The 27,692-nt window shown below is 51.3% G+C and overlaps 1 long non-coding RNA gene across 4 annotated transcripts in view; it reads right to left on the bottom strand.

Annotated features, from left to right (window-relative positions):
• The window catches only part of LOC310890340, a 133,109-nt gene that overhangs the window by 74,314 nt on the left and 31,103 nt on the right, over positions 1-27,692 (bottom strand). For 3 of the 4 annotated variants that reach the window (XR_014577196.1, XR_014577197.1, XR_014577198.1), the window contains exon 2: positions 1-27,692. This exon is cut by the window's left edge and continues 1,247 nt beyond it. This is a non-coding gene — a long non-coding RNA (uncharacterized lncRNA). The other variant, XR_014577199.1, reaches the window with a different exon arrangement.

Here is a 27,692-nt window from a genome sequence, read left to right as displayed (position 1 = left end):
AAGGTCTCCCCAGAGGGTTCTCTTCTCCAGACTCAACAACCCCAAGTCCCTCAGCCTGTCTTCGTAAGAGAGATGCTCCAGCCCCTTGATCGTCCTTCGTGGCCCTCCTCTGGCCTCTGCCCAATTTCAGAGTGTCTGCTCTGGAATACAGACAAATGCCGTTGGTTCTGACACCAAAAAGCACATCCTTGGGGACCAGTGGTGCGTTTGACTATGAACTCTGAAGGCTCCCCCTCTCGTTTTGTAATAGCGACCCACTCATGCTCCCGCATAAAGCTCGGAGCATTCCAGTCATTGGTGTAATAGCACTTGATACAGACATGGAAAAAACACCCATCCGATTCAAAAGCTCTCAGCACCCCATCAACACCTGCATTGCCTTCCAAGAAGTATGATCCCATTTGATACTCATCACCTTGCAATGCAGAGGTGCTCTCCAGGGTTTGGGCCAGACTACAGGGTCAGGCACTCCTCTGCTTGAGGAGTGTCAAAAAGGGACAACGCAGACTCTTCTGCTGTGCCCCACAGTCTCTCCTCCCACCCTTCCAAAAGTGGTCTCATCGCAAAGAGAGCCGGATGAGTTGCATACTCCAGGGACTGTGACGTGCTCACCGCAAGACCTTATAGGTAACATGCGGAGTCATTTCTCTGACATTTTTATTCCACAGGGATCGATTCAGAACAATGGTGAATGTCTTGGGAGAAGCCCTTGGTACGGGGAGAGTGGAGAAGCTCTCTGAACAGGAGCTGGAGCTGGTGGATGTCAACCTTTCTGCCTCGCAAACAAAATTACTCTGAAGCCAGTAGCTTTAGAACTGCCTCCTCATAAATGGGCATCAATAGCTCCAACAGCCCTACCTGATCTTCTCGGGAGTAGCACAGCATTCCACATCTCCCCTGCATTACAAAACACCACTACAAAATCCCTTTCCACATCTTTGCCCCCTAAACACCCTGCACGGTACCAGACACCTCCTGTAACATGGTCACGTGCCAAAATACTCTGTTCTGCAGCTGAGAAGTCACCACTGGGGCCAACTGAGTCAGAAAGGAATAGACCAGCAAGGCCTCCTAGTAAGTATTTCAGCGTGAACAGGGTTTCATTGTTCTTTAATCGTGAAATAACTGGGCATGGAAGAGCTGCTGCTGCTTACGTAAAGAGGCTTCCCCTGGCCTTCCCTGTGGCTGCTAGCCGCTGGCATCGGCCTTCCGATGTGAAACACACACCTGTGCGTTTGCTCTTTGGCATTTGAAGAGTTCTGATAAAGCAAAACTTCACCAGCTTTGGTCCGCTTTGATGGCCTCCTGGTACATTTCCATCAGAAGCAGGAATAAGGTAGTTCAGCTTTGAATCTAACCAAATATTGACCAGCCCAAAAGTAGGCAGAGGTCGGGAACGTGAAGGCAGACTGTAAAGCAACACATAATGCAAGTTCTAAATCTTTCCTCCACGAAACAAAAGTGCAGGCAGACTGTAAAGCAACACATAATGCAAGTTCTAAACCTTTCCTCCACGAAACAAAAGCGCATGTCGTATGAAGGGTAGAGGAGGCATGCCTCGTTCGAGAAGGAAGCCACTGTCATGCTAAGCTTTTCACACAGACCGGTTGCTTTCTTGCTCCTTGGCTTAGTTCACCGGTTGAACGGGCACGTTTGTAGCTGCGACACCACTAGGGTGCCAACATACGTAGCAGCTACGCTGCATCTCATGAAGCATTTCTGGACCCAGAAGGTCATGCGTTCTGGTGGCCTGCGGCAGCATAAGAGGCACCAAGAATTCCCTCATAGGAAATCTCCATTTTCTAAAACATTTTATACCGGATTTCCGTGGTGCAAAAATCACTCCCTCCAGGAAGGACTTGCAGCAAGAACTCTCTTGCCTCGCAGAGCCGTGTTTTCCTTGTAAATGGAAACTCATATACGGTTCTGTAATCCTAAGAAAGCTGGTGGTAAACCTAAATCTGCTCTCCTGTGTAGCGTAAAACCTTCGTGTTCCTGCCGTCTGCTGAACACGAGGAAGGCCTACACTTGTGTATTTAAACAAATCAGAAGAGTGCCACGGAGAACCGATTGACAAGAACATATTTACCCTGGGTTTTTGTACAGATTGCATTTGTATGGCTTTGCTTCGGAGAAGATAAAAGAAACACCAGGTTCCACAACTAGCGTATGACCTGTGCTTTGCCTTTCCTTTGCCTTTTAGAGTCACCCTTCTTCCAACACCCCATTATTATATGCAGTCGCCCTATTAGGATGTGTGCTGAATCGTGTTCCTAACATGGCCTAAATAAAGAATTTCACTCCTCCGCTCTTGTTTTCAACTCCCATCCTCTACTCACCGTTGCATATTGAGTTCCTTTAGCTACGGCAACAAAAGCAAAACTGCGTCAGTTTATCATTTACGCCACCTTCACTAGCCACCCAGCTGTAGCTTTGGCAAGAATTCATCTCTACTGCCAACAAAGTGCAGTGTTCTCGCAAAAACACAGCACTGAGTCTGCAAGCAAACCCTTTAACTACGGCGGATCTGGGCTGGGGGTATGCTTTTAAACACGCGCTAAATAGCCCACTATTAATTTAGACAAATCAGATTCCGATTTGATGGTGCTGCGTTGACATCCATTCGCTACCGAGACCTACCTAATGACTACCACTACCTAACCACAAGCTGAAGGTGCCGCTAAGTGCAGGGATGCTTCTCCTGACGTACCATTCCAAGTATGTACGTTTGCCACGGATGGAAACACCCTGCTTGGGCAAAGCATCCTCTTCTCCAAAGCCTGCTGGCCTGCAAGCTTTGGAGAGCACTAGAGAATGTCCCGTCGCAATATACCCTGCGGAGTTTGGGCCTTCGAGACATGTTGTTGGGTTGCTGTAGGCTCTTGGAGCCTGCAGAAGCTAGGGCAGGATTGGACTCTGCGCTTTCAATACTGCATGGGGCTTTAAGCCATGGAAGGCAAAGTTGACCCCACCCTCCACCCCCCGCTTCCCTGCCGAAACACCTGGGGTCTCACAGACAACTTACAACACTCTGAAAAGAAGACACCTGGACACAAGCGTTCTCAGATTATCTGTATCAGTGACACAGGACTCCACACCGCATAAACACAGCCACGATGTGCAGGTCACTTCTTCCCTCATCTTCCCTGCTAACAGGAACTGTCCGCCTTCCGACCTTGAAAGGCGCAAACAACCCCTCCCAGAACTCTCGGCTAACCCCACTCCCGCTCCCTGGATTTACAGTTTCAAGCCCCTTTGATCCCGCGTGATGCGCAGCAGGAGCACCTCCTTCCACTCGGCTACCGAGCACCGCAGTAGGCACAGCTGCTGCTACCACTGATGCTGATGCTGCCACTGCCATCGCTGCCGCCGCTCCACAGGCCTACACCTCCGGCATGCAGCTCTTCCAAGCCGCTGGATTACAGCCTTGGGCGGTCTACGTACCGGGCTGGGGAAAGGGCTGTGCATAAAGGGCAGAACCACGCTGCCCATCGGCCCGCCAGGAAGTGGGATGGGCCAGGACAGGAAATCCCTCCCACCTACCTACATAGGGAGGCGCCATTTTCTTTCTGTCCGCATTCCACACTGAGGAGCCGCCATTTTGTGAAGCTTCGTAATCCACGTGTTTTGGCATCGCTCTGTGATTGGCTCGGTGCGTGTGTTTTTTTTTATACACTCTCATCTTCTCAGGTCTCCCTCAGATTGGCTGCCCGCTTCCTCTGGACCAGGAAGTGCTCAGCTGTAAAAACATATACATTTCTATACAACTGGACCAGATGTAGGTGCCCAAGTGCTGGCACCGGGGGGCCGCCGACGGCCTCTGAGGAAAAGCCGGGGCAGCCCTGTGCTGGACAAAGCTGGTTCCAGCCAGCTCTGGCAGCACCGTCACAGGGCACAGCTGAACCCGGCAGCCAAGACGGCAGCGCCTAAGGGAAACCATAGTAAAGGAAGGGCAAAAAAGGACAAAACGCTGCCCAGCAGTGCGGAGTGAGGAAGAAAAAGTGTGAGAAACAGAGCCGTGAACACCGGGGTGTGAGGAGAACAAGGAGGAGGAGCGGGAGGAAGAGAAGCAGGAGGAGGAGGAAGAAAAGGAGAAGGAGCAGGAACGGAGCAGAAGGTCTTCCAGGCACTGGAGCTGAGGCTGCTCTGCAGCGCAGCCCGTAAAAGGAGAACAGAGGGAGAGGGTCGATATGCCCCGAGGGAAGCTGCGGCCTGCGGGGAGCCAGCACAGGAGCCGTGAGAAACAGCCTAACCGTGAACATCTTCCCCGCACCACTTCTGTGCTCCGGTTTCTAGTGCTGAGCATAACGTCATAACGTACGGGACATCCCTTTCGACCCAGCTGTGGTCAGCTGTCCTGCCTGGGTCCCCTCCCAGCTTCTTGTGCACCCCTAGCCTGCTGACAGGCAGGGCAGCATGACGAGCAGAAAAGGCCTCGACTCCGTGCAAGCGCTGCTCAGCAACAACTACAACATCGATGTGTTCTCAGCACTAAAGATCATGGAATCACGGAACAGTTTGCGTTGGAAAGGACTTTAAAGATCATCTCAGTCCAACCTCCCTGCCATGGCCACAGACTCATTCTGCTAGACCAGGTTGCTCAAAGCCCCACCAGCCTACTCCAGTGACTCGCCACCCTCTGAGTAAAGAACTTTCTGCGAATGTCGGATCTATATCTACCCTCTTTCAGTTTAAAGCCGTTAACGCCTAGTCCTATCACTGCACTCTCAGATGAAGAGTCCCTCCCCAGCTTTCATGAAGGCCCCCTATAGGTATGGGAAAGCCACTATAAGGTCTCCCCAGAGGGTTCTCTTCTCCAGACTCAACAACCCCAAGTCCCTCAGCCTGTCTTCGTAAGAGAGATGCTCCAGCCCCTTGATCGTCCTTCGTGGCCCTCCTCTGGCCTCTGCCCAATTTCAGAGTGTCTGCTCTGGAATACAGACAAATGCCGTTGGTTCTGACACCAAAAAGCACATCCTTGGGGACCAGTGGTGCGTTTGACTATGAACTCTGAAGGCTCCCCCTCTCGTTTTGTAATAGCGACCCACTCATGCTCCCGCATAAAGCTCGGAGCATTCCAGTCATTGGTGTGGTAGCACTTGATACAGACATGGAAAAAACACCCATCCGATTCAAAAGCTCTCAGCACCCCATCAACACCTGCATTGCCTTCCAAGAAGTATGATCCCATTTGATACTCATCACCTTGCAATGCAGAGGTGCTCTCCAGGGTTTGGGCCAGACTACAGGGTCAGGCACTCCTCTGCTTGAGGAGTGTCAAAAAGGGACAACGCAGACTCTTCTGCTGTGCCCCACAGTCTCTCCTCCCACCCTTCCAAAAGTGGTCTCATCGCAAAGAGAGCCGGATGAGTTGCATACTCCAGGGACTGTGACGTGCTCACCGCAAGACCTTATAGGTAACATGCGGAGTCATTTCTCTGACATTTTTATTCCACAGGGATCGATTCAGAACAATGGTGAATGTCTTGGGAGAAGCCCTTGGTACGGGGAGAGTGGAGAAGCTCTCTGAACAGGAGCTGGAGCTGGTGGATGTCAACCTTTCTGCCTCGCAAACAAAATTACTCTGAAGCCAGTAGCTTTAGAACTGCCTCCTCATAAATGGGCATCAATAGCTCCAACAGCCCTACCTGATCTTCTCGGGAGTAGCACAGCATTCCACATCTCCCCTGCATTACAAAACACCACTACAAAATCCCTTTCCACATCTTTGCCCCCTAAACACCCTGCACGGTACCAGACACCTCCTGTAACATGGTCACGTGCCAAAATACTCTGTTCTGCAGCTGAGAAGTCACCACTGGGGCCAACTGAGTCAGAAAGGAATAGACCAGCAAGGCCTCCTAGTAAGTATTTCAGCGTGAACAGGGTTTCATTGTTCTTTAATCGTGAAATAACTGGGCACGGAAGAGCTGCTGCTGCTTACGTAAAGAGGCTTCCCCTGGCCTTCCCTGTGGCTGCTAGCCGCTGGCATCGGCCTTCCGATGTGAAACACACACCTGTGCGTTTGCTCTTTGGCATTTGAAGAGTTCTGATAAAGCAAAACTTCACCAGCTTTGGTCCGCTTTGATGGCCTCCTGGTACATTTCCATCAGAAGCAGGAATAAGGTAGTTCAGCTTTGAATCTAACCAAATATTGACCAGCCCAAAAGTAGGCAGAGGTCGGGAACGTGAAGGCAGACTGTAAAGCAACACATAATGCAAGTTCTAAATCTTTCCTCCACGAAACAAAAGTGCAGGCAGACTGTAAAGCAACACATAATGCAAGTTCTAAACCTTTCCTCCACGAAACAAAAGCGCATGTCGTATGAAGGGTAGAGGAGGCATGCCTCGTTCGAGAAGGAAGCCACTGTCATGCTAAGCTTTTCACACAGACCGGTTGCTTTCTTGCTCCTTGGCTTAGTTCACCGGTTGAACGGGCACGTTTGTAGCTGCGACACCACTAGGGTGCCAACATACGTAGCAGCTACGCTGCATCTCATGAAGCATTTCTGGACCCAGAAGGTCATGCGTTCTGGTGGCCTGCGGCAGCATAAGAGGCACCAAGAATTCCCTCATAGGAAATCTCCATTTTCTAAAACATTTTATACCGGATTTCCGTGGTGCAAAAATCACTCCCTCCAGGAAGGACTTGCAGCAAGAACTCTCTTGCCTCGCAGAGCCGTGTTTTCCTTGTAAATGGAAACTCATATACGGTTCTGTAATCCTAAGAAAGCTGGTGGTAAACCTAAATCTGCTCTCCTGTGTAGCGTAAAACCTTCGTGTTCCTGCCGTCTGCTGAACACGAGGAAGGCCTACACTTGTGTATTTAAACAAATCAGAAGAGTGCCACGGAGAACCGATTGACAAGAACATATTTACCCTGGGTTTTTGTACAGATTGCATTTGTATGGCTTTGCTTCGGAGAAGATAAAAGAAACACCAGGTTCCACAACTAGCGTATGACCTGTGCTTTGCCTTTCCTTTGCCTTTTAGAGTCACCCTTCTTCCAACACCCCATTATTATATGCAGTCGCCCTATTAGGATGTGTGCTGAATCGTGTTCCTAACACGGCCTAAATAAAGAATTTCACTCCTCCGCTCTTGTTTTCAACTCCCATCCTCTACTCACCGTTGCATATTGAGTTCCTTTAGCTACGGCAACAAAAGCAAAACTGCGTCAGTTTATCATTTACGCCACCTTCACTAGCCACCCAGCTGTAGCTTTGGCAAGAATTCATCTCTACTGCCAACAAAGTGCAGTGTTCTCGCAAAAACACAGCACTGAGTCTGCAAGCAAACCCTTTAACTACGGCGGATCTGGGCTGGGGGTATGCTTTTAAACACGCGCTAAATAGCCCACTATTAATTTAGACAAATCAGATTCCGATTTGATGGTGCTGCGTTGACATCCATTCGCTACCGAGACCTACCTAATGACTACCACTACCTAACCACAAGCTGAAGGTGCCGCTAAGTGCAGGGATGCTTCTCCTGACGTACCATTCCAAGTATGTACGTTTGCCACGGATGGAAACACCCTGCTTGGGCAAAGCATCCTCTTCTCCAAAGCCTGCTGGCCTGCAAGCTTTGGAGAGCACTAGAGAATGTCCCGTCGCAATATACCCTGCGGAGTTTGGGCCTTCGAGACATGTTGTTGGGTTGCTGTAGGCTCTTGGAGCCTGCAGAAGCTAGGGCAGGATTGGACTCTGCGCTTTCAATACTGCATGGGGCTTTAAGCCATGGAAGGCAAAGTTGACCCCACCCTCCACCCCCCGCTTCCCTGCCGAAACACCTGGGGTCTCACAAACAACTTACAACACTCTGAAAAGAAGACACCTGGACACAAGCGTTCTCAGATTATCTGTATCAGTGACACAGGACTCCACACCGCATAAACACAGCCACGATGTGCAGGTCACTTCTTCCCTCATCTTCCCTGCTAACAGGAACTGTCCGCCTTCCGACCTTGAAAGGCGCAAACAACCCCTCCCAGAACTCTCGGCTAACCCCACTCCCGCTCCCTGGATTTACAGTTTCAAGCCCCTTTGATCCCGCGTGATGCGCAGCAGGAGCACCTCCTTCCACTCGGCTACCGAGCACCGCAGTAGGCACAGCTGCTGCTACCACTGATGCTGATGCTGCCACTGCCATCGCTGCCGCCGCTCCACAGGCCTACACCTCCGGCATGCAGCTCTTCCAAGCCGCTGGATTACAGCCTTGGGCGGTCTACGTACCGGGCTGGGGAAAGGGCTGTGCATAAAGGGCAGAACCACGCTGCCCATCGGCCCGCCAGGAAGTGGGATGGGCCAGGACAGGAAATCCCTCCCACCTACCTACATAGGGAGGCGCCATTTTCTTTCTGTCCGCATTCCACACTGAGGAGCCGCCATTTTGTGAAGCTTCGTAATCCACGTGTTTTGGCATCGCTCTGTGATTGGCTCGGTGCGTGTGGTTTTTTTTATACACTCTCATCTTCTCAGGTCTCCCTCAGATTGGCTGCCCGCTTCCTCTGGACCAGGAAGTGCTCAGCTGTAAAAACATATACATTTCTATACAACTGGACCAGATGTAGGTGCCCAAGTGCTGGCACCGGGGGGCCGCCGACGGCCTCTGAGGAAAAGCCGGGGCAGCCCTGTGCTGGACAAAGCTGGTTCCAGCCAGCTCTGGCAGCACCGTCACAGGGCACAGCTGAACCCGGCAGCCAAGACGGCAGCGCCTAAGGGAAACCATAGTAAAGGAAGGGCAAAAAAGGACAAAACGCTGCCCAGCAGTGCGGAGTGAGGAAGAAAAAGTGTGAGAAACAGAGCCGTGAACACCGGGGTGTGAGGAGAACAAGGAGGAGGAGCGGGAGGAAGAGAAGCAGGAGGAGGAGGAAGAAAAGGAGAAGGAGCAGGAAGGGAGCAGAAGGTCTTCCAGGCACTGGAGCTGAGGCTGCTCTGCAGCGCAGCCCGTAAAAGGAGAACAGAGGGAGAGGGTCGATATGCCCCGAGGGAAGCTGCGGCCTGCGGGGAGCCAGCACAGGAGCCGTGAGAAACAGCCTAACCGTGAACATCTTCCCCGCACCACTTCTGTGCTCCGGTTTCTAGTGCTGAGCATAACGTCATAACGTACGGGACATCCCTTTCGACCCAGCTGTGGTCAGCTGTCCTGCCTGGGTCCCCTCCCAGCTTCTTGTGCACCCCTAGCCTGCTGACAGGCAGGGCAGCATGACGAGCAGAAAAGGCCTCGACTCCGTGCAAGCGCTGCTCAGCAACAACTACAACATCGATGTGTTCTCAGCACTAAAGATCATGGAATCACGGAACAGTTTGTGTTGGAAAGGACTTTAAAGATCATCTCAGTCCAACCTCCCTGCCATGGCCACAGACTCATTCTGCTAGACCAGGTTGCTCAAAGCCCCACCAGCCTACTCCAGTGACTCGCCACCCTCTGAGTAAAGAACTTTCTGCGAATGTCGGATCTATATCTACCCTCTTTCAGTTTAAAGCCGTTAACGCCTAGTCCTATCACTGCACTCTCAGATGAAGAGTCCCTCCCCAGCTTTCATGAAGGCCCCCTATAGGTATGGGAAAGCCACTATAAGGTCTCCCCAGAGGGTTCTCTTCTCCAGACTCAACAACCCCAAGTCCCTCAGCCTGTCTTCGTAAGAGAGATGCTCCAGCCCCTTGATCGTCCTTCGTGGCCCTCCTCTGGCCTCTGCCCAATTTCAGAGTGTCTGCTCTGGAATACAGACAAATGCCGTTGGTTCTGACACCAAAAAGCACATCCTTGGGGACCAGTGGTGCGTTTGACTATGAACTCTGAAGGCTCCCCCTCTCGTTTTGTAATAGCGACCCACTCATGCTCCCGCATAAAGCTCGGAGCATTCCAGTCATTGGTGTGGTAGCACTTGATACAGACATGGAAAAAACACCCATCCGATTCAAAAGCTCTCAGCACCCCATCAACACCTGCATTGCCTTCCAAGAAGTATGATCCCATTTGATACTCATCACCTTGCAATGCAGAGGTGCTCTCCAGGGTTTGGGCCAGACTACAGGGTCAGGCACTCCTCTGCTTGAGGAGTGTCAAAAAGGGACAACGCAGACTCTTCTGCTGTGCCCCACAGTCTCTCCTCCCACCCTTCCAAAAGTGGTCTCATCGCAAAGAGAGCCGGATGAGTTGCATACTCCAGGGACTGTGACGTGCTCACCGCAAGACCTTATAGGTAACATGCGGAGTCATTTCTCTGACATTTTTATTCCACAGGGATCGATTCAGAACAATGGTGAATGTCTTGGGAGAAGCCCTTGGTACGGGGAGAGTGGAGAAGCTCTCTGAACAGGAGCTGGAGCTGGTGGATGTCAACCTTTCTGCCTCGCAAACAAAATTACTCTGAAGCCAGTAGCTTTAGAACTGCCTCCTCATAAATGGGCATCAATAGCTCCAACAGCCCTACCTGATCTTCTCGGGAGTAGCACAGCATTCCACATCTCCCCTGCATTACAAAACACCACTACAAAATCCCTTTCCACATCTTTGCCCCCTAAACACCCTGCACGGTACCAGACACCTCCTGTAACATGGTCACGTGCCAAAATACTCTGTTCTGCAGCTGAGAAGTCACCACTGGGGCCAACTGAGTCAGAAAGGAATAGACCAGCAAGGCCTCCTAGTAAGTATTTCAGCGTGAACAGGGTTTCATTGTTCTTTAATCGTGAAATAACTGGGCATGGAAGAGCTGCTGCTGCTTACGTAAAGAGGCTTCCCCTGGCCTTCCCTGTGGCTGCTAGCCGCTGGCATCGGCCTTCCGATGTGAAACACACACCTGTGCGTTTGCTCTTTGGCATTTGAAGAGTTCTGATAAAGCAAAACTTCACCAGCTTTGGTCCGCTTTGATGGCCTCCTGGTACATTTCCATCAGAAGCAGGAATAAGGTAGTTCAGCTTTGAATCTAACCAAATATTGACCAGCCCAAAAGTAGGCAGAGGTCGGGAACGTGAAGGCAGACTGTAAAGCAACACATAATGCAAGTTCTAAATCTTTCCTCCACGAAACAAAAGTGCAGGCAGACTGTAAAGCAACACATAATGCAAGTTCTAAACCTTTCCTCCACGAAACAAAAGCGCATGTCGTATGAAGGGTAGAGGAGGCATGCCTCGTTCGAGAAGGAAGCCACTGTCATGCTAAGCTTTTCACACAGACCGGTTGCTTTCTTGCTCCTTGGCTTAGTTCACCGGTTGAACGGGCACGTTTGTAGCTGCGACACCACTAGGGTGCCAACATACGTAGCAGCTACGCTGCATCTCATGAAGCATTTCTGGACCCAGAAGGTCATGCGTTCTGGTGGCCTGCGGCAGCATAAGAGGCACCAAGAATTCCCTCATAGGAAATCTCCATTTTCTAAAACATTTTATACCGGATTTCCGTGGTGCAAAAATCACTCCCTCCAGGAAGGACTTGCAGCAAGAACTCTCTTGCCTCGCAGAGCCGTGTTTTCCTTGTAAATGGAAACTCATATACGGTTCTGTAATCCTAAGAAAGCTGGTGGTAAACCTAAATCTGCTCTCCTGTGTAGCGTAAAACCTTCGTGTTCCTGCCGTCTGCTGAACACGAGGAAGGCCTACACTTGTGTATTTAAACAAATCAGAAGAGTGCCACGGAGAACCGATTGACAAGAACATATTTACCCTGGGTTTTTGTACAGATTGCATTTGTATGGCTTTGCTTCGGAGAAGATAAAAGAAACACCAGGTTCCACAACTAGCGTATGACCTGTGCTTTGCCTTTCCTTTGCCTTTTAGAGTCACCCTTCTTCCAACACCCCATTATTATATGCAGTCGCCCTATTAGGATGTGTGCTGAATCGTGTTCCTAACACGGCCTAAATAAAGAATTTCACTCCTCCGCTCTTGTTTTCAACTCCCATCCTCTACTCACCGTTGCATATTGAGTTCCTTTAGCTACGGCAACAAAAGCAAAACTGCGTCAGTTTATCATTTACGCCACCTTCACTAGCCACCCAGCTGTAGCTTTGGCAAGAATTCATCTCTACTGCCAACAAAGTGCAGTGTTCTCGCAAAAACACAGCACTGAGTCTGCAAGCAAACCCTTTAACTACGGCGGATCTGGGCTGGGGGTATGCTTTTAAACACGCGCTAAATAGCCCACTATTAATTTAGACAAATCAGATTCCGATTTGATGGTGCTGCGTTGACATCCATTCGCTACCGAGACCTACCTAATGACTACCACTACCTAACCACAAGCTGAAGGTGCCGCTAAGTGCAGGGATGCTTCTCCTGACGTACCATTCCAAGTATGTACGTTTGCCACGGATGGAAACACCCTGCTTGGGCAAAGCATCCTCTTCTCCAAAGCCTGCTGGCCTGCAAGCTTTGGAGAGCACTAGAGAATGTCCCGTCGCAATATACCCTGCGGAGTTTGGGCCTTCAAGACATGTTGTTGGGTTGCTGTAGGCTCTTGGAGCCTGCAGAAGCTAGGGCAGGATTGGACTCTGCGCTTTCAATACTGCATGGGGCTTTAAGCCATGGAAGGCAAAGTTGACCCCACCCTCCACCCCCCGCTTCCCTGCCGAAACACCTGGGGTCTCACAGACAACTTACAACACTCTGAAAAGAAGACACCTGGACACAAGCGTTCTCAGATTATCTGTATCAGTGACACAGGACTCCACACCGCATAAACACAGCCACGATGTGCAGGTCACTTCTTCCCTCATCTTCCCTGCTAACAGGAACTGTCCGCCTTCCGACCTTGAAAGGCGCAAACAACCCCTCCCCAGAACTCTCGGCTAACCCCACTCCCGCTCCCTGGATTTACAGTTTCAAGCCCCTTTGATCCCGCGTGATGCGCAGCAGGAGCACCTCCTTCCACTCGGCTACCGAGCACCGCAGTAGGCACAGCTGCTGCTACCACTGATGCTGATGCTGCCACTGCCATCGCTGCCGCCGCTCCACAGGCCTACACCTCCGGCATGCAGCTCTTCCAAGCCGCTGGATTACAGCCTTGGGCGGTCTACGTACCGGGCTGGGGAAAGGGCTGTGCATAAAGGGCAGAACCACGCTGCCCATCGGCCCGCCAGGAAGTGGGATGGGCCAGGACAGGAAATCCCTCCCACCTACCTACATAGGGAGGCGCCATTTTCTTTCTGTCCGCATTCCACACTGAGGAGCCGCCATTTTGTGAAGCTTCGTAATCCACGTGTTTTGGCATCGCTCTGTGATTGGCTCGGTGCGTGTGTTTTTTTTTATACACTCTCATCTTCTCAGGTCTCCCTCAGATTGGCTGCCCGCTTCCTCTGGACCAGGAAGTGCTCAGCTGTAAAAACATATACATTTCTATACAACTGGACCAGATGTAGGTGCCCAAGTGCTGGCACCGGGGGGCCGCCGACGGCCTCTGAGGAAAAGCCGGGGCAGCCCTGTGCTGGACAAAGCTGGTTCCAGCCAGCTCTGGCAGCACCGTCACAGGGCACAGCTGAACCCGGCAGCCAAGACGGCAGCGCCTAAGGGAAACCATAGTAAAGGAAGGGCAAAAAAGGACAAAACGCTGCCCAGCAGTGCGGAGTGAGGAAGAAAAAGTGTGAGAAACAGAGCCGTGAACACCGGGGTGTGAGGAGAACAAGGAGGAGGAGCGGGAGGAAGAGAAGCAGGAGGAGGAGGAAGAAAAGGAGAAGGAGCAGGAAGGGAGCAGAAGGTCTTCCAGGCACTGGAGCTGAGGCTGCTCTGCAGCGCAGCCCGTAAAAGGAGAACAGAGGGAGAGGGTCGATATGCCCCGAGGGAAGCTGCGGCCTGCGGGGAGCCAGCACAGGAGCCGTGAGAAACAGCCTAACCGTGAACATCTTCCCCGCACCACTTCTGTGCTCCGGTTTCTAGTGCTGAGCATAACGTCATAACGTACGGGACATCCCTTTCGACCCAGCTGTGGTCAGCTGTCCTGCCTGGGTCCCCTCCCAGCTTCTTGTGCACCCCTAGCCTGCTGACAGGCAGGGCAGCATGACGAGCAGAAAAGGCCTCGACTCCGTGCAAGCGCTGCTCAGCAACAACTACAACATCGATGTGTTCTCAGCACTAAAGATCATGGAATCACGGAACAGTTTGCGTTGGAAAGGACTTTAAAGATCATCTCAGTCCAACCTCCCTGCCATGGCCACAGACTCATTCTGCTAGACCAGGTTGCTCAAAGCCCCACCAGCCTACTCCAGTGACTCGCCACCCTCTGAGTAAAGAACTTTCTGCGAATGTCGGATCTATATCTACCCTCTTTCAGTTTAAAGCCGTTAACGCCTAGTCCTATCACTGCACTCTCAGATGAAGAGTCCCTCCCCAGCTTTCATGAAGGCCCCCTATAGGTATGGGAAAGCCACTATAAGGTCTCCCCAGAGGGTTCTCTTCTCCAGACTCAACAACCCCAAGTCCCTCAGCCTGTCTTCGTAAGAGAGATGCTCCAGCCCCTTGATCGTCCTTCGTGGCCCTCCTCTGGCCTCTGCCCAATTTCAGAGTGTCTGCTCTGGAATACAGACAAATGCCGTTGGTTCTGACACCAAAAAGCACATCCTTGGGGACCAGTGGTGCGTTTGACTATGAACTCTGAAGGCTCCCCCTCTCGTTTTGTAATAGCGACCCACTCATGCTCCCGCATAAAGCTCGGAGCATTCCAGTCATTGGTGTGGTAGCACTTGATACAGACATGGAAAAAACACCCATCCGATTCAAAAGCTCTCAGCACCCCATCAACACCTGCATTGCCTTCCAAGAAGTATGATCCCATTTGATACTCATCACCTTGCAATGCAGAGGTGCTCTCCAGGGTTTGGGCCAGACTACAGGGTCAGGCACTCCTCTGCTTGAGGAGTGTCAAAAAGGGACAACGCAGACTCTTCTGCTGTGCCCCACAGTCTCTCCTCCCACCCTTCCAAAAGTGGTCTCATCGCAAAGAGAGCCGGATGAGTTGCATACTCCAGGGACTGTGACGTGCTCACCGCAAGACCTTATAGGTAACATGCGGAGTCATTTCTCTGACATTTTTATTCCACAGGGATCGATTCAGAACAATGGTGAATGTCTTGGGAGAAGCCCTTGGTACGGGGAGAGTGGAGAAGCTCTCTGAACAGGAGCTGGAGCTGGTGGATGTCAACCTTTCTGCCTCGCAAACAAAATTACTCTGAAGCCAGTAGCTTTAGAACTGCCTCCTCATAAATGGGCATCAATAGCTCCAACAGCCCTACCTGATCTTCTCGGGAGTAGCACAGCATTCCACATCTCCCCTGCATTACAAAACACCACTACAAAATCCCTTTCCACATCTTTGCCCCCTAAACACCCTGCACGGTACCAGACACCTCCTGTAACATGGTCACGTGCCAAAATACTCTGTTCTGCAGCTGAGAAGTCACCACTGGGGCCAACTGAGTCAGAAAGGAATAGACCAGCAAGGCCTCCTAGTAAGTATTTCAGCGTGAACAGGGTTTCATTGTTCTTTAATCGTGAAATAACTGGGCACGGAAGAGCTGCTGCTGCTTACGTAAAGAGGCTTCCCCTGGCCTTCCCTGTGGCTGCTAGCCGCTGGCATCGGCCTTCCGATGTGAAACACACACCTGTGCGTTTGCTCTTTGGCATTTGAAGAGTTCTGATAAAGCAAAACTTCACCAGCTTTGGTCCGCTTTGATGGCCTCCTGGTACATTTCCATCAGAAGCAGGAATAAGGTAGTTCAGCTTTGAATCTAACCAAATATTGACCAGCCCAAAAGTAGGCAGAGGTCGGGAACGTGAAGGCAGACTGTAAAGCAACACATAATGCAAGTTCTAAATCTTTCCTCCACGAAACAAAAGTGCAGGCAGACTGTAAAGCAACACATAATGCAAGTTCTAAACCTTTCCTCCACGAAACAAAAGCGCATGTCGTATGAAGGGTAGAGGAGGCATGCCTCGTTCGAGAAGGAAGCCACTGTCATGCTAAGCTTTTCACACAGACCGGTTGCTTTCTTGCTCCTTGGCTTAGTTCACCGGTTGAACGGGCACGTTTGTAGCTGCGACACCACTAGGGTGCCAACATACGTAGCAGCTACGCTGCATCTCATGAAGCATTTCTGGACCCAGAAGGTCATGCGTTCTGGTGGCCTGCGGCAGCATAAGAGGCACCAAGAATTCCCTCATAGGAAATCTCCATTTTCTAAAACATTTTATACCGGATTTCCGTGGTGCAAAAATCACTCCCTCCAGGAAGGACTTGCAGCAAGAACTCTCTTGCCTCGCAGAGCCGTGTTTTCCTTGTAAATGGAAACTCATATACGGTTCTGTAATCCTAAGAAAGCTGGTGGTAAACCTAAATCTGCTCTCCTGTGTAGCGTAAAACCTTCGTGTTCCTGCCGTCTGCTGAACACGAGGAAGGCCTACACTTGTGTATTTAAACAAATCAGAAGAGTGCCACGGAGAACCGATTGACAAGAACATATTTACCCTGGGTTTTTGTACAGATTGCATTTGTATGGCTTTGCTTCGGAGAAGATAAAAGAAACACCAGGTTCCACAACTAGCGTATGACCTGTGCTTTGCCTTTCCTTTGCCTTTTAGAGTCACCCTTCTTCCAACACCCCATTATTATATGCAGTCGCCCTATTAGGATGTGTGCTGAATCGTGTTCCTAACACGGCCTAAATAAAGAATTTCACTCCTCCGCTCTTGTTTTCAACTCCCATCCTCTACTCACCGTTGCATATTGAGTTCCTTTAGCTACGGCAACAAAAGCAAAACTGCGTCAGTTTATCATTTACGCCACCTTCACTAGCCACCCAGCTGTAGCTTTGGCAAGAATTCATCTCTACTGCCAACAAAGTGCAGTGTTCTCGCAAAAACACAGCACTGAGTCTGCAAGCAAACCCTTTAACTACGGCGGATCTGGGCTGGGGGTATGCTTTTAAACACGCGCTAAATAGCCCACTATTAATTTAGACAAATCAGATTCCGATTTGATGGTGCTGCGTTGACATCCATTCGCTACCGAGACCTACCTAATGACTACCACTACCTAACCACAAGCTGAAGGTGCCGCTAAGTGCAGGGATGCTTCTCCTGACGTACCATTCCAAGTATGTACGTTTGCCACGGATGGAAACACCCTGCTTGGGCAAAGCATCCTCTTCTCCAAAGCCTGCTGGCCTGCAAGCTTTGGAGAGCACTAGAGAATGTCCCGTCGCAATATACCCTGCGGAGTTTGGGCCTTCGAGACATGTTGTTGGGTTGCTGTAGGCTCTTGGAGCCTGCAGAAGCTAGGGCAGGATTGGACTCTGCGCTTTCAATACTGCATGGGGCTTTAAGCCATGGAAGGCAAAGTTGACCCCACCCTCCACCCCCCGCTTCCCTGCCGAAACACCTGGGGTCTCACAGACAACTTACAACACTCTGAAAAGAAGACACCTGGACACAAGCGTTCTCAGATTATCTGTATCAGTGACACAGGACTCCACACCGCATAAACACAGCCACGATGTGCAGGTCACTTCTTCCCTCATCTTCCCTGCTAACAGGAACTGTCCGCCTTCCGACCTTGAAAGGCGCAAACAACCCCTCCCAGAACTCTCGGCTAACCCCACTCCCGCTCCCTGGATTTACAGTTTCAAGCCCCTTTGATCCCGCGTGATGCGCAGCAGGAGCACCTCCTTCCACTCGGCTACCGAGCACCGCAGTAGGCACAGCTGCTGCTACCACTGATGCTGATGCTGCCACTGCCATCGCTGCCGCCGCTCCACAGGCCTACACCTCCGGCATGCAGCTCTTCCAAGCCGCTGGATTACAGCCTTGGGCGGTCTACGTACCGGGCTGGGGAAAGGGCTGTGCATAAAGGGCAGAACCACGCTGCCCATCGGCCCGCCAGGAAGTGGGATGGGCCAGGACAGGAAATCCCTCCCACCTACCTACATAGGGAGGCGCCATTTTCTTTCTGTCCGCATTCCACACTGAGGAGCCGCCATTTTGTGAAGCTTCGTAATCCACGTGTTTTGGCATCGCTCTGTGATTGGCTCGGTGCGTGTGTTTTTTTTTATACACTCTCATCTTCTCAGGTCTCCCTCAGATTGGCTGCCCGCTTCCTCTGGACCAGGAAGTGCTCAGCTGTAAAAACATATACATTTCTATACAACTGGACCAGATGTAGGTGCCCAAGTGCTGGCACCGGGGGGCCGCCGACGGCCTCTGAGGAAAAGCCGGGGCAGCCCTGTGCTGGACAAAGCTGGTTCCAGCCAGCTCTGGCAGCACCGTCACAGGGCACAGCTGAACCCGGCAGCCAAGACGGCAGCGCCTAAGGGAAACCATAGTAAAGGAAGGGCAAAAAAGGACAAAACGCTGCCCAGCAGTGTGGAGTGAGGAAGAAAAAGTGTGAGAAACAGAGCCGTGAACACCGGGGTGTGAGGAGAACAAGGAGGAGGAGCGGGAGGAAGAGAAGCAGGAGGAGGAGGAAGAAAAGGAGAAGGAGCAGGAACGGAGCAGAAGGTCTTCCAGGCACTGGAGCTGAGGCTGCTCTGCAGCGCAGCCCGTAAAAGGAGAACAGAGGGAGAGGGTCGATATGCCCCGAGGGAAGCTGCGGCCTGCGGGGAGCCAGCACAGGAGCCGTGAGAAACAGCCTAACCGTGAACATCTTCCCCGCACCACTTCTGTGCTCCGGTTTCTAGTGCTGAGCATAACGTCATAACGTACGGGACATCCCTTTCGACCCAGCTGTGGTCAGCTGTCCTGCCTGGGTCCCCTCCCAGCTTCTTGTGCACCCCTAGCCTGCTGACAGGCAGGGCAGCATGACGAGCAGAAAAGGCCTCGACTCCGTGCAAGCGCTGCTCAGCAACAACTACAACATCGATGTGTTCTCAGCACTAAAGATCATGGAATCACGGAACAGTTTGCGTTGGAAAGGACTTTAAAGATCATCTCAGTCCAACCTCCCTGCCATGGCCACAGACTCATTCTGCTAGACCAGGTTGCTCAAAGCCCCACCAGCCTACTCCAGTGACTCGCCACCCTCTGAGTAAAGAACTTTCTGCGAATGTCGGATCTATATCTACCCTCTTTCAGTTTAAAGCCGTTAACGCCTAGTCCTATCACTGCACTCTCAGATGAAGAGTCCCTCCCCAGCTTTCATGAAGGCCCCCTATAGGTATGGGAAAGCCACTATAAGGTCTCCCCAGAGGGTTCTCTTCTCCAGACTCAACAACCCCAAGTCCCTCAGCCTGTCTTCGTAAGAGAGATGCTCCAGCCCCTTGATCGTCCTTCGTGGCCCTCCTCTGGCCTCTGCCCAATTTCAGAGTGTCTGCTCTGGAATACAGACAAATGCCGTTGGTTCTGACACCAAAAAGCACATCCTTGGGGACCAGTGGTGCGTTTGACTATGAACTCTGAAGGCTCCCCCTCTCGTTTTGTAATAGCGACCCACTCATGCTCCCGCATAAAGCTCGGAGCATTCCAGTCATTGGTGTGGTAGCACTTGATACAGACATGGAAAAAACACCCATCCGATTCAAAAGCTCTCAGCACCCCATCAACACCTGCATTGCCTTCCAAGAAGTATGATCCCATTTGATACTCATCACCTTGCAATGCAGAGGTGCTCTCCAGGGTTTGGGCCAGACTACAGGGTCAGGCACTCCTCTGCTTGAGGAGTGTCAAAAAGGGACAACGCAGACTCTTCTGCTGTGCCCCACAGTCTCTCCTCCCACCCTTCCAAAAGTGGTCTCATCGCAAAGAGAGCCGGATGAGTTGCATACTCCAGGGACTGTGACGTGCTCACCGCAAGACCTTATAGGTAACATGCGGAGTCATTTCTCTGACATTTTTATTCCACAGGGATCGATTCAGAACAATGGTGAATGTCTTGGGAGAAGCCCTTGGTACGGGGAGAGTGGAGAAGCTCTCTGAACAGGAGCTGGAGCTGGTGGATGTCAACCTTTCTGCCTCGCAAACAAAATTACTCTGAAGCCAGTAGCTTTAGAACTGCCTCCTCATAAATGGGCATCAATAGCTCCAACAGCCCTACCTGATCTTCTCGGGAGTAGCACAGCATTCCACATCTCCCCTGCATTACAAAACACCACTACAAAATCCCTTTCCACATCTTTGCCCCCTAAACACCCTGCACGGTACCAGACACCTCCTGTAACATGGTCACGTGCCAAAATACTCTGTTCTGCAGCTGAGAAGTCACCACTGGGGCCAACTGAGTCAGAAAGGAATAGACCAGCAAGGCCTCCTAGTAAGTATTTCAGCGTGAACAGGGTTTCATTGTTCTTTAATCGTGAAATAACTGGGCATGGAAGAGCTGCTGCTGCTTACGTAAAGAGGCTTCCCCTGGCCTTCCCTGTGGCTGCTAGCCGCTGGCATCGGCCTTCCGATGTGAAACACACACCTGTGCGTTTGCTCTTTGGCATTTGAAGAGTTCTGATAAAGCAAAACTTCACCAGCTTTGGTCCGCTTTGATGGCCTCCTGGTACATTTCCATCAGAAGCAGGAATAAGGTAGTTCAGCTTTGAATCTAACCAAATATTGACCAGCCCAAAAGTAGGCAGAGGTCGGGAACGTGAAGGCAGACTGTAAAGCAACACATAATGCAAGTTCTAAATCTTTCCTCCACGAAACAAAAGTGCAGGCAGACTGTAAAGCAACACATAATGCAAGTTCTAAACCTTTCCTCCACGAAACAAAAGCGCATGTCGTATGAAGGGTAGAGGAGGCATGCCTCGTTCGAGAAGGAAGCCACTATCATGCTAAGCTTTTCACACAGACCGGTTGCTTTCTTGCTCCTTGGCTTAGTTCACCGGTTGAACGGGCACGTTTGTAGCTGCGACACCACTAGGGTGCCAACATACGTAGCAGCTACGCTGCATCTCATGAAGCATTTCTGGACCCAGAAGGTCATGCGTTCTGGTGGCCTGCGGCAGCATAAGAGGCACCAAGAATTCCCTCATAGGAAATCTCCATTTTCTAAAACATTTTATACCGGATTTCCGTGGTGCAAAAATCACTCCCTCCAGGAAGGACTTGCAGCAAGAACTCTCTTGCCTCGCAGAGCCGTGTTTTCCTTGTAAATGGAAACTCATATACGGTTCTGTAATCCTAAGAAAGCTGGTGGTAAACCTAAATCTGCTCTCCTGTGTAGCGTAAAACCTTCGTGTTCCTGCCGTCTGCTGAACACGAGGAAGGCCTACACTTGTGTATTTAAACAAATCAGAAGAGTGCCACGGAGAACCGATTGACAAGAACATATTTACCCTGGGTTTTTGTACAGATTGCATTTGTATGGCTTTGCTTCGGAGAAGATAAAAGAAACACCAGGTTCCACAACTAGCGTATGACCTGTGCTTTGCCTTTCCTTTGCCTTTTAGAGTCACCCTTCTTCCAACACCCCATTATTATATGCAGTCGCCCTATTAGGATGTGTGCTGAATCGTGTTCCTAACACGGCCTAAATAAAGAATTTCACTCCTCCGCTCTTGTTTTCAACTCCCATCCTCTACTCACCGTTGCATATTGAGTTCCTTTAGCTACGGCAACAAAAGCAAAACTGCGTCAGTTTATCATTTACGCCACCTTCACTAGCCACCCAGCTGTAGCTTTGGCAAGAATTCATCTCTACTGCCAACAAAGTGCAGTGTTCTCGCAAAAACACAGCACTGAGTCTGCAAGCAAACCCTTTAACTACGGCGGATCTGGGCTGGGGGTATGCTTTTAAACACGCGCTAAATAGCCCACTATTAATTTAGACAAATCAGATTCCGATTTGATGGTGCTGCGTTGACATCCATTCGCTACCGAGACCTACCTAATGACTACCACTACCTAACCACAAGCTGAAGGTGCCGCTAAGTGCAGGGATGCTTCTCCTGACGTACCATTCCAAGTATGTACGTTTGCCACGGATGGAAACACCCTGCTTGGGCAAAGCATCCTCTTCTCCAAAGCCTGCTGGCCTGCAAGCTTTGGAGAGCACTAGAGAATGTCCCGTCGCAATATACCCTGCGGAGTTTGGGCCTTCGAGACATGTTGTTGGGTTGCTGTAGGCTCTTGGAGCCTGCAGAAGCTAGGGCAGGATTGGACTCTGCGCTTTCAATACTGCATGGGGCTTTAAGCCATGGAAGGCAAAGTTGACCCCACCCTCCACCCCCCGCTTCCCTGCCGAAACACCTGGGGTCTCACAGACAACTTACAACACTCTGAAAAGAAGACACCTGGACACAAGCGTTCTCAGATTATCTGTATCAGTGACACAGGACTCCACACCGCATAAACACAGCCACGATGTGCAGGTCACTTCTTCCCTCATCTTCCCTGCTAACAGGAACTGTCCGCCTTCCGACCTTGAAAGGCGCAAACAACCCCTCCCCAGAACTCTCGGCTAACCCCACTCCCGCTCCCTGGATTTACAGTTTCAAGCCCCTTTGATCCCGCGTGATGCGCAGCAGGAGCACCTCCTTCCACTCGGCTACCGAGCACCGCAGTAGGCACAGCTGCTGCTACCACTGATGCTGATGCTGCCACTGCCATCGCTGCCGCCGCTCCACAGGCCTACACCTCCGGCATGCAGCTCTTCCAAGCCGCTGGATTACAGCCTTGGGCGGTCTACGTACCGGGCTGGGGAAAGGGCTGTGCATAAAGGGCAGAACCACGCTGCCCATCGGCCCGCCAGGAAGTGGGATGGGCCAGGACAGGAAATCCCTCCCACCTACCTACATAGGGAGGCGCCATTTTCTTTCTGTCCGCATTCCACACTGAGGAGCCGCCATTTTGTGAAGCTTCGTAATCCACGTGTTTTGGCATCGCTCTGTGATTGGCTCGGTGCGTGTGTTTTTTTTTATACACTCTCATCTTCTCAGGTCTCCCTCAGATTGGCTGCCCGCTTCCTCTGGACCAGGAAGTGCTCAGCTGTAAAAACATATACATTTCTATACAACTGGACCAGATGTAGGTGCCCAAGTGCTGGCACCGGGGGGCCGCCGACGGCCTCTGAGGAAAAGCCGGGGCAGCCCTGTGCTGGACAAAGCTGGTTCCAGCCAGCTCTGGCAGCACCGTCACAGGGCACAGCTGAACCCGGCAGCCAAGACGGCAGCGCCTAAGGGAAACCATAGTAAAGGAAGGGCAAAAAAGGACAAAACGCTGCCCAGCAGTGCAGAGTGAGGAAGAAAAAGTGTGAGAAACAGAGCCGTGAACACCGGGGTGTGAGGAGAACAAGGAGGAGGAGCGGGAGGAAGAGAAGCAGGAGGAGGAGGAAGAAAAGGAGAAGGAGCAGGAACGGAGCAGAAGGTCTTCCAGGCACTGGAGCTGAGGCTGCTCTGCAGCGCAGCCCGTAAAAGGAGAACAGAGGGAGAGGGTCGATATGCCCCGAGGGAAGCTGCGGCCTGCGGGGAGCCAGCACAGGAGCCGTGAGAAACAGCCTAACCGTGAACATCTTCCCCGCACCACTTCTGTGCTCCGGTTTCTAGTGCTGAGCATAACGTCATAACGTACGGGACATCCCTTTCGACCCAGCTGTGGTCAGCTGTCCTGCCTGGGTCCCCTCCCAGCTTCTTGTGCACCCCTAGCCTGCTGACAGGCAGGGCAGCATGACGAGCAGAAAAGGCCTCGACTCCGTGCAAGCGCTGCTCAGCAACAACTACAACATCGATGTGTTCTCAGCACTAAAGATCATGGAATCACGGAACAGTTTGCGTTGGAAAGGACTTTAAAGATCATCTCAGTCCAACCTCCCTGCCATGGCCACAGACTCATTCTGCTAGACCAGGTTGCTCAAAGCCCCACCAGCCTACTCCAGTGACTCGCCACCCTCTGAGTAAAGAACTTTCTGCGAATGTCGGATCTATATCTACCCTCTTTCAGTTTAAAGCCGTTAACGCCTAGTCCTATCACTGCACTCTCAGATGAAGAGTCCCTCCCCAGCTTTCATGAAGGCCCCCTATAGGTATGGGAAAGCCACTATAAGGTCTCCCCAGAGGGTTCTCTTCTCCAGACTCAACAACCCCAAGTCCCTCAGCCTGTCTTCGTAAGAGAGATGCTCCAGCCCCTTGATCGTCCTTCGTGGCCCTCCTCTGGCCTCTGCCCAATTTCAGAGTGTCTGCTCTGGAATACAGACAAATGCCGTTGGTTCTGACACCAAAAAGCACATCCTTGGGGACCAGTGGTGCGTTTGACTATGAACTCTGAAGGCTCCCCCTCTCGTTTTGTAATAGCGACCCACTCATGCTCCCGCATAAAGCTCGGAGCATTCCAGTCATTGGTGTAATAGCACTTGATACAGACATGGAAAAAACACCCATCCGATTCAAAAGCTCTCAGCACCCCATCAACACCTGCATTGCCTTCCAAGAAGTATGATCCCATTTGATACTCATCACCTTGCAATGCAGAGGTGCTCTCCAGGGTTTGGGCCAGACTACAGGGTCAGGCACTCCTCTGCTTGAGGAGTGTCAAAAAGGGACAACGCAGACTCTTCTGCTGTGCCCCACAGTCTCTCCTCCCACCCTTCCAAAAGTGGTCTCATCGCAAAGAGAGCCGGATGAGTTGCATACTCCAGGGACTGTGACGTGCTCACCGCAAGACCTTATAGGTAACATGCGGAGTCATTTCTCTGACATTTTTATTCCACAGGGATCGATTCAGAACAATGGTGAATGTCTTGGGAGAAGCCCTTGGTACGGGGAGAGTGGAGAAGCTCTCTGAACAGGAGCTGGAGCTGGTGGATGTCAACCTTTCTGCCTCGCAAACAAAATTACTCTGAAGCCAGTAGCTTTAGAACTGCCTCCTCATAAATGGGCATCAATAGCTCCAACAGCCCTACCTGATCTTCTCGGGAGTAGCACAGCATTCCACATCTCCCCTGCATTACAAAACACCACTACAAAATCCCTTTCCACATCTTTGCCCCCTAAACACCCTGCACGGTACCAGACACCTCCTGTAACATGGTCACGTGCCAAAATACTCTGTTCTGCAGCTGAGAAGTCACCACTGGGGCCAACTGAGTCAGAAAGGAATAGACCAGCAAGGCCTCCTAGTAAGTATTTCAGCGTGAACAGGGTTTCATTGTTCTTTAATCGTGAAATAACTGGGCATGGAAGAGCTGCTGCTGCTTACGTAAAGAGGCTTCCCCTGGCCTTCCCTGTGGCTGCTAGCCGCTGGCATCGGCCTTCCGATGTGAAACACACACCTGTGCGTTTGCTCTTTGGCATTTGAAGAGTTCTGATAAAGCAAAACTTCACCAGCTTTGGTCCGCTTTGATGGCCTCCTGGTACATTTCCATCAGAAGCAGGAATAAGGTAGTTCAGCTTTGAATCTAACCAAATATTGACCAGCCCAAAAGTAGGCAGAGGTCGGGAACGTGAAGGCAGACTGTAAAGCAACACATAATGCAAGTTCTAAATCTTTCCTCCACGAAACAAAAGTGCAGGCAGACTGTAAAGCAACACATAATGCAAGTTCTAAACCTTTCCTCCACGAAACAAAAGCGCATGTCGTATGAAGGGTAGAGGAGGCATGCCTCGTTCGAGAAGGAAGCCACTGTCATGCTAAGCTTTTCACACAGACCGGTTGCTTTCTTGCTCCTTGGCTTAGTTCACCGGTTGAACGGGCACGTTTGTAGCTGCGACACCACTAGGGTGCCAACATACGTAGCAGCTACGCTGCATCTCATGAAGCATTTCTGGACCCAGAAGGTCATGCGTTCTGGTGGCCTGCGGCAGCATAAGAGGCACCAAGAATTCCCTCATAGGAAATCTCCATTTTCTAAAACATTTTATACCGGATTTCCGTGGTGCAAAAATCACTCCCTCCAGGAAGGACTTGCAGCAAGAACTCTCTTGCCTCGCAGAGCCGTGTTTTCCTTGTAAATGGAAACTCATATACGGTTCTGTAATCCTAAGAAAGCTGGTGGTAAACCTAAATCTGCTCTCCTGTGTAGCGTAAAACCTTCGTGTTCCTGCCGTCTGCTGAACACGAGGAAGGCCTACACTTGTGTATTTAAACAAATCAGAAGAGTGCCACGGAGAACCGATTGACAAGAACATATTTACCCTGGGTTTTTGTACAGATTGCATTTGTATGGCTTTGCTTCGGAGAAGATAAAAGAAACACCAGGTTCCACAACTAGCGTATGACCTGTGCTTTGCCTTTCCTTTGCCTTTTAGAGTCACCCTTCTTCCAACACCCCATTATTATATGCAGTCGCCCTATTAGGATGTGTGCTGAATCGTGTTCCTAACACGGCCTAAATAAAGAATTTCACTCCTCCGCTCTTGTTTTCAACTCCCATCCTCTACTCACCGTTGCATATTGAGTTCCTTTAGCTACGGCAACAAAAGCAAAACTGCGTCAGTTTATCATTTACGCCACCTTCACTAGCCACCCAGCTGTAGCTTTGGCAAGAATTCATCTCTACTGCCAACAAAGTGCAGTGTTCTCGCAAAAACACAGCACTGAGTCTGCAAGCAAACCCTTTAACTACGGCGGATCTGGGCTGGGGGTATGCTTTTAAACACGCGCTAAATAGCCCACTATTAATTTAGACAAATCAGATTCCGATTTGATGGTGCTGCGTTGACATCCATTCGCTACCGAGACCTACCTAATGACTACCACTACCTAACCACAAGCTGAAGGTGCCGCTAAGTGCAGGGATGCTTCTCCTGACGTACCATTCCAAGTATGTACGTTTGCCACGGATGGAAACACCCTGCTTGGGCAAAGCATCCTCTTCTCCAAAGCCTGCTGGCCTGCAAGCTTTGGAGAGCACTAGAGAATGTCCCGTCGCAATATACCCTGCGGAGTTTGGGCCTTCGAGACATGTTGTTGGGTTGCTGTAGGCTCTTGGAGCCTGCAGAAGCTAGGGCAGGATTGGACTCTGCGCTTTCAATACTGCATGGGGCTTTAAGCCATGGAAGGCAAAGTTGACCCCACCCTCCACCCCCCGCTTCCCTGCCGAAACACCTGGGGTCTCACAGACAACTTACAACACTCTGAAAAGAAGACACCTGGACACAAGCGTTCTCAGATTATCTGTATCAGTGACACAGGACTCCACACCGCATAAACACAGCCACGATGTGCAGGTCACTTCTTCCCTCATCTTCCCTGCTAACAGGAACTGTCCGCCTTCCGACCTTGAAAGGCGCAAACAACCCCTCCCCAGAACTCTCGGCTAACCCCACTCCCGCTCCCTGGATTTACAGTTTCAAGCCCCTTTGATCCCGCGTGATGCGCAGCAGGAGCACCTCCTTCCACTCGGCTACCGAGCACCGCAGTAGGCACAGCTGCTGCTACCACTGATGCTGATGCTGCCACTGCCATCGCTGCCGCCGCTCCACAGGCCTACACCTCCGGCATGCAGCTCTTCCAAGCCGCTGGATTACAGCCTTGGGCGGTCTACGTACCGGGCTGGGGAAAGGGCTGTGCATAAAGGGCAGAACCACGCTGCCCATCGGCCCGCCAGGAAGTGGGATGGGCCAGGACAGGAAATCCCTCCCACCTACCTACATAGGGAGGCGCCATTTTCTTCCTGTCCGCATTCCACACTGAGGAGCCGCCATTTTGTGAAGCTTCGTAATCCACGTGTTTTGGCATCGCTCTGTGATTGGCTCGGTGCGTGTGGTTTTTTTTATACACTCTCATCTTCTCAGGTCTCCCTCAGATTGGCTGCCCGCTTCCTCTGGACCAGGAAGTGCTCAG

This window comes from Anser anser (assembly GCF_964211835.1).
Source record: "Anser anser genome assembly, chromosome: Z".
Classification (NCBI taxonomy): Eukaryota; Metazoa; Chordata; class Aves; order Anseriformes; family Anatidae; genus Anser; species Anser anser.
Note: the sequence above shows the minus strand (reverse complement) of the source record. Positions and strands in the feature narration are given on the sequence as shown.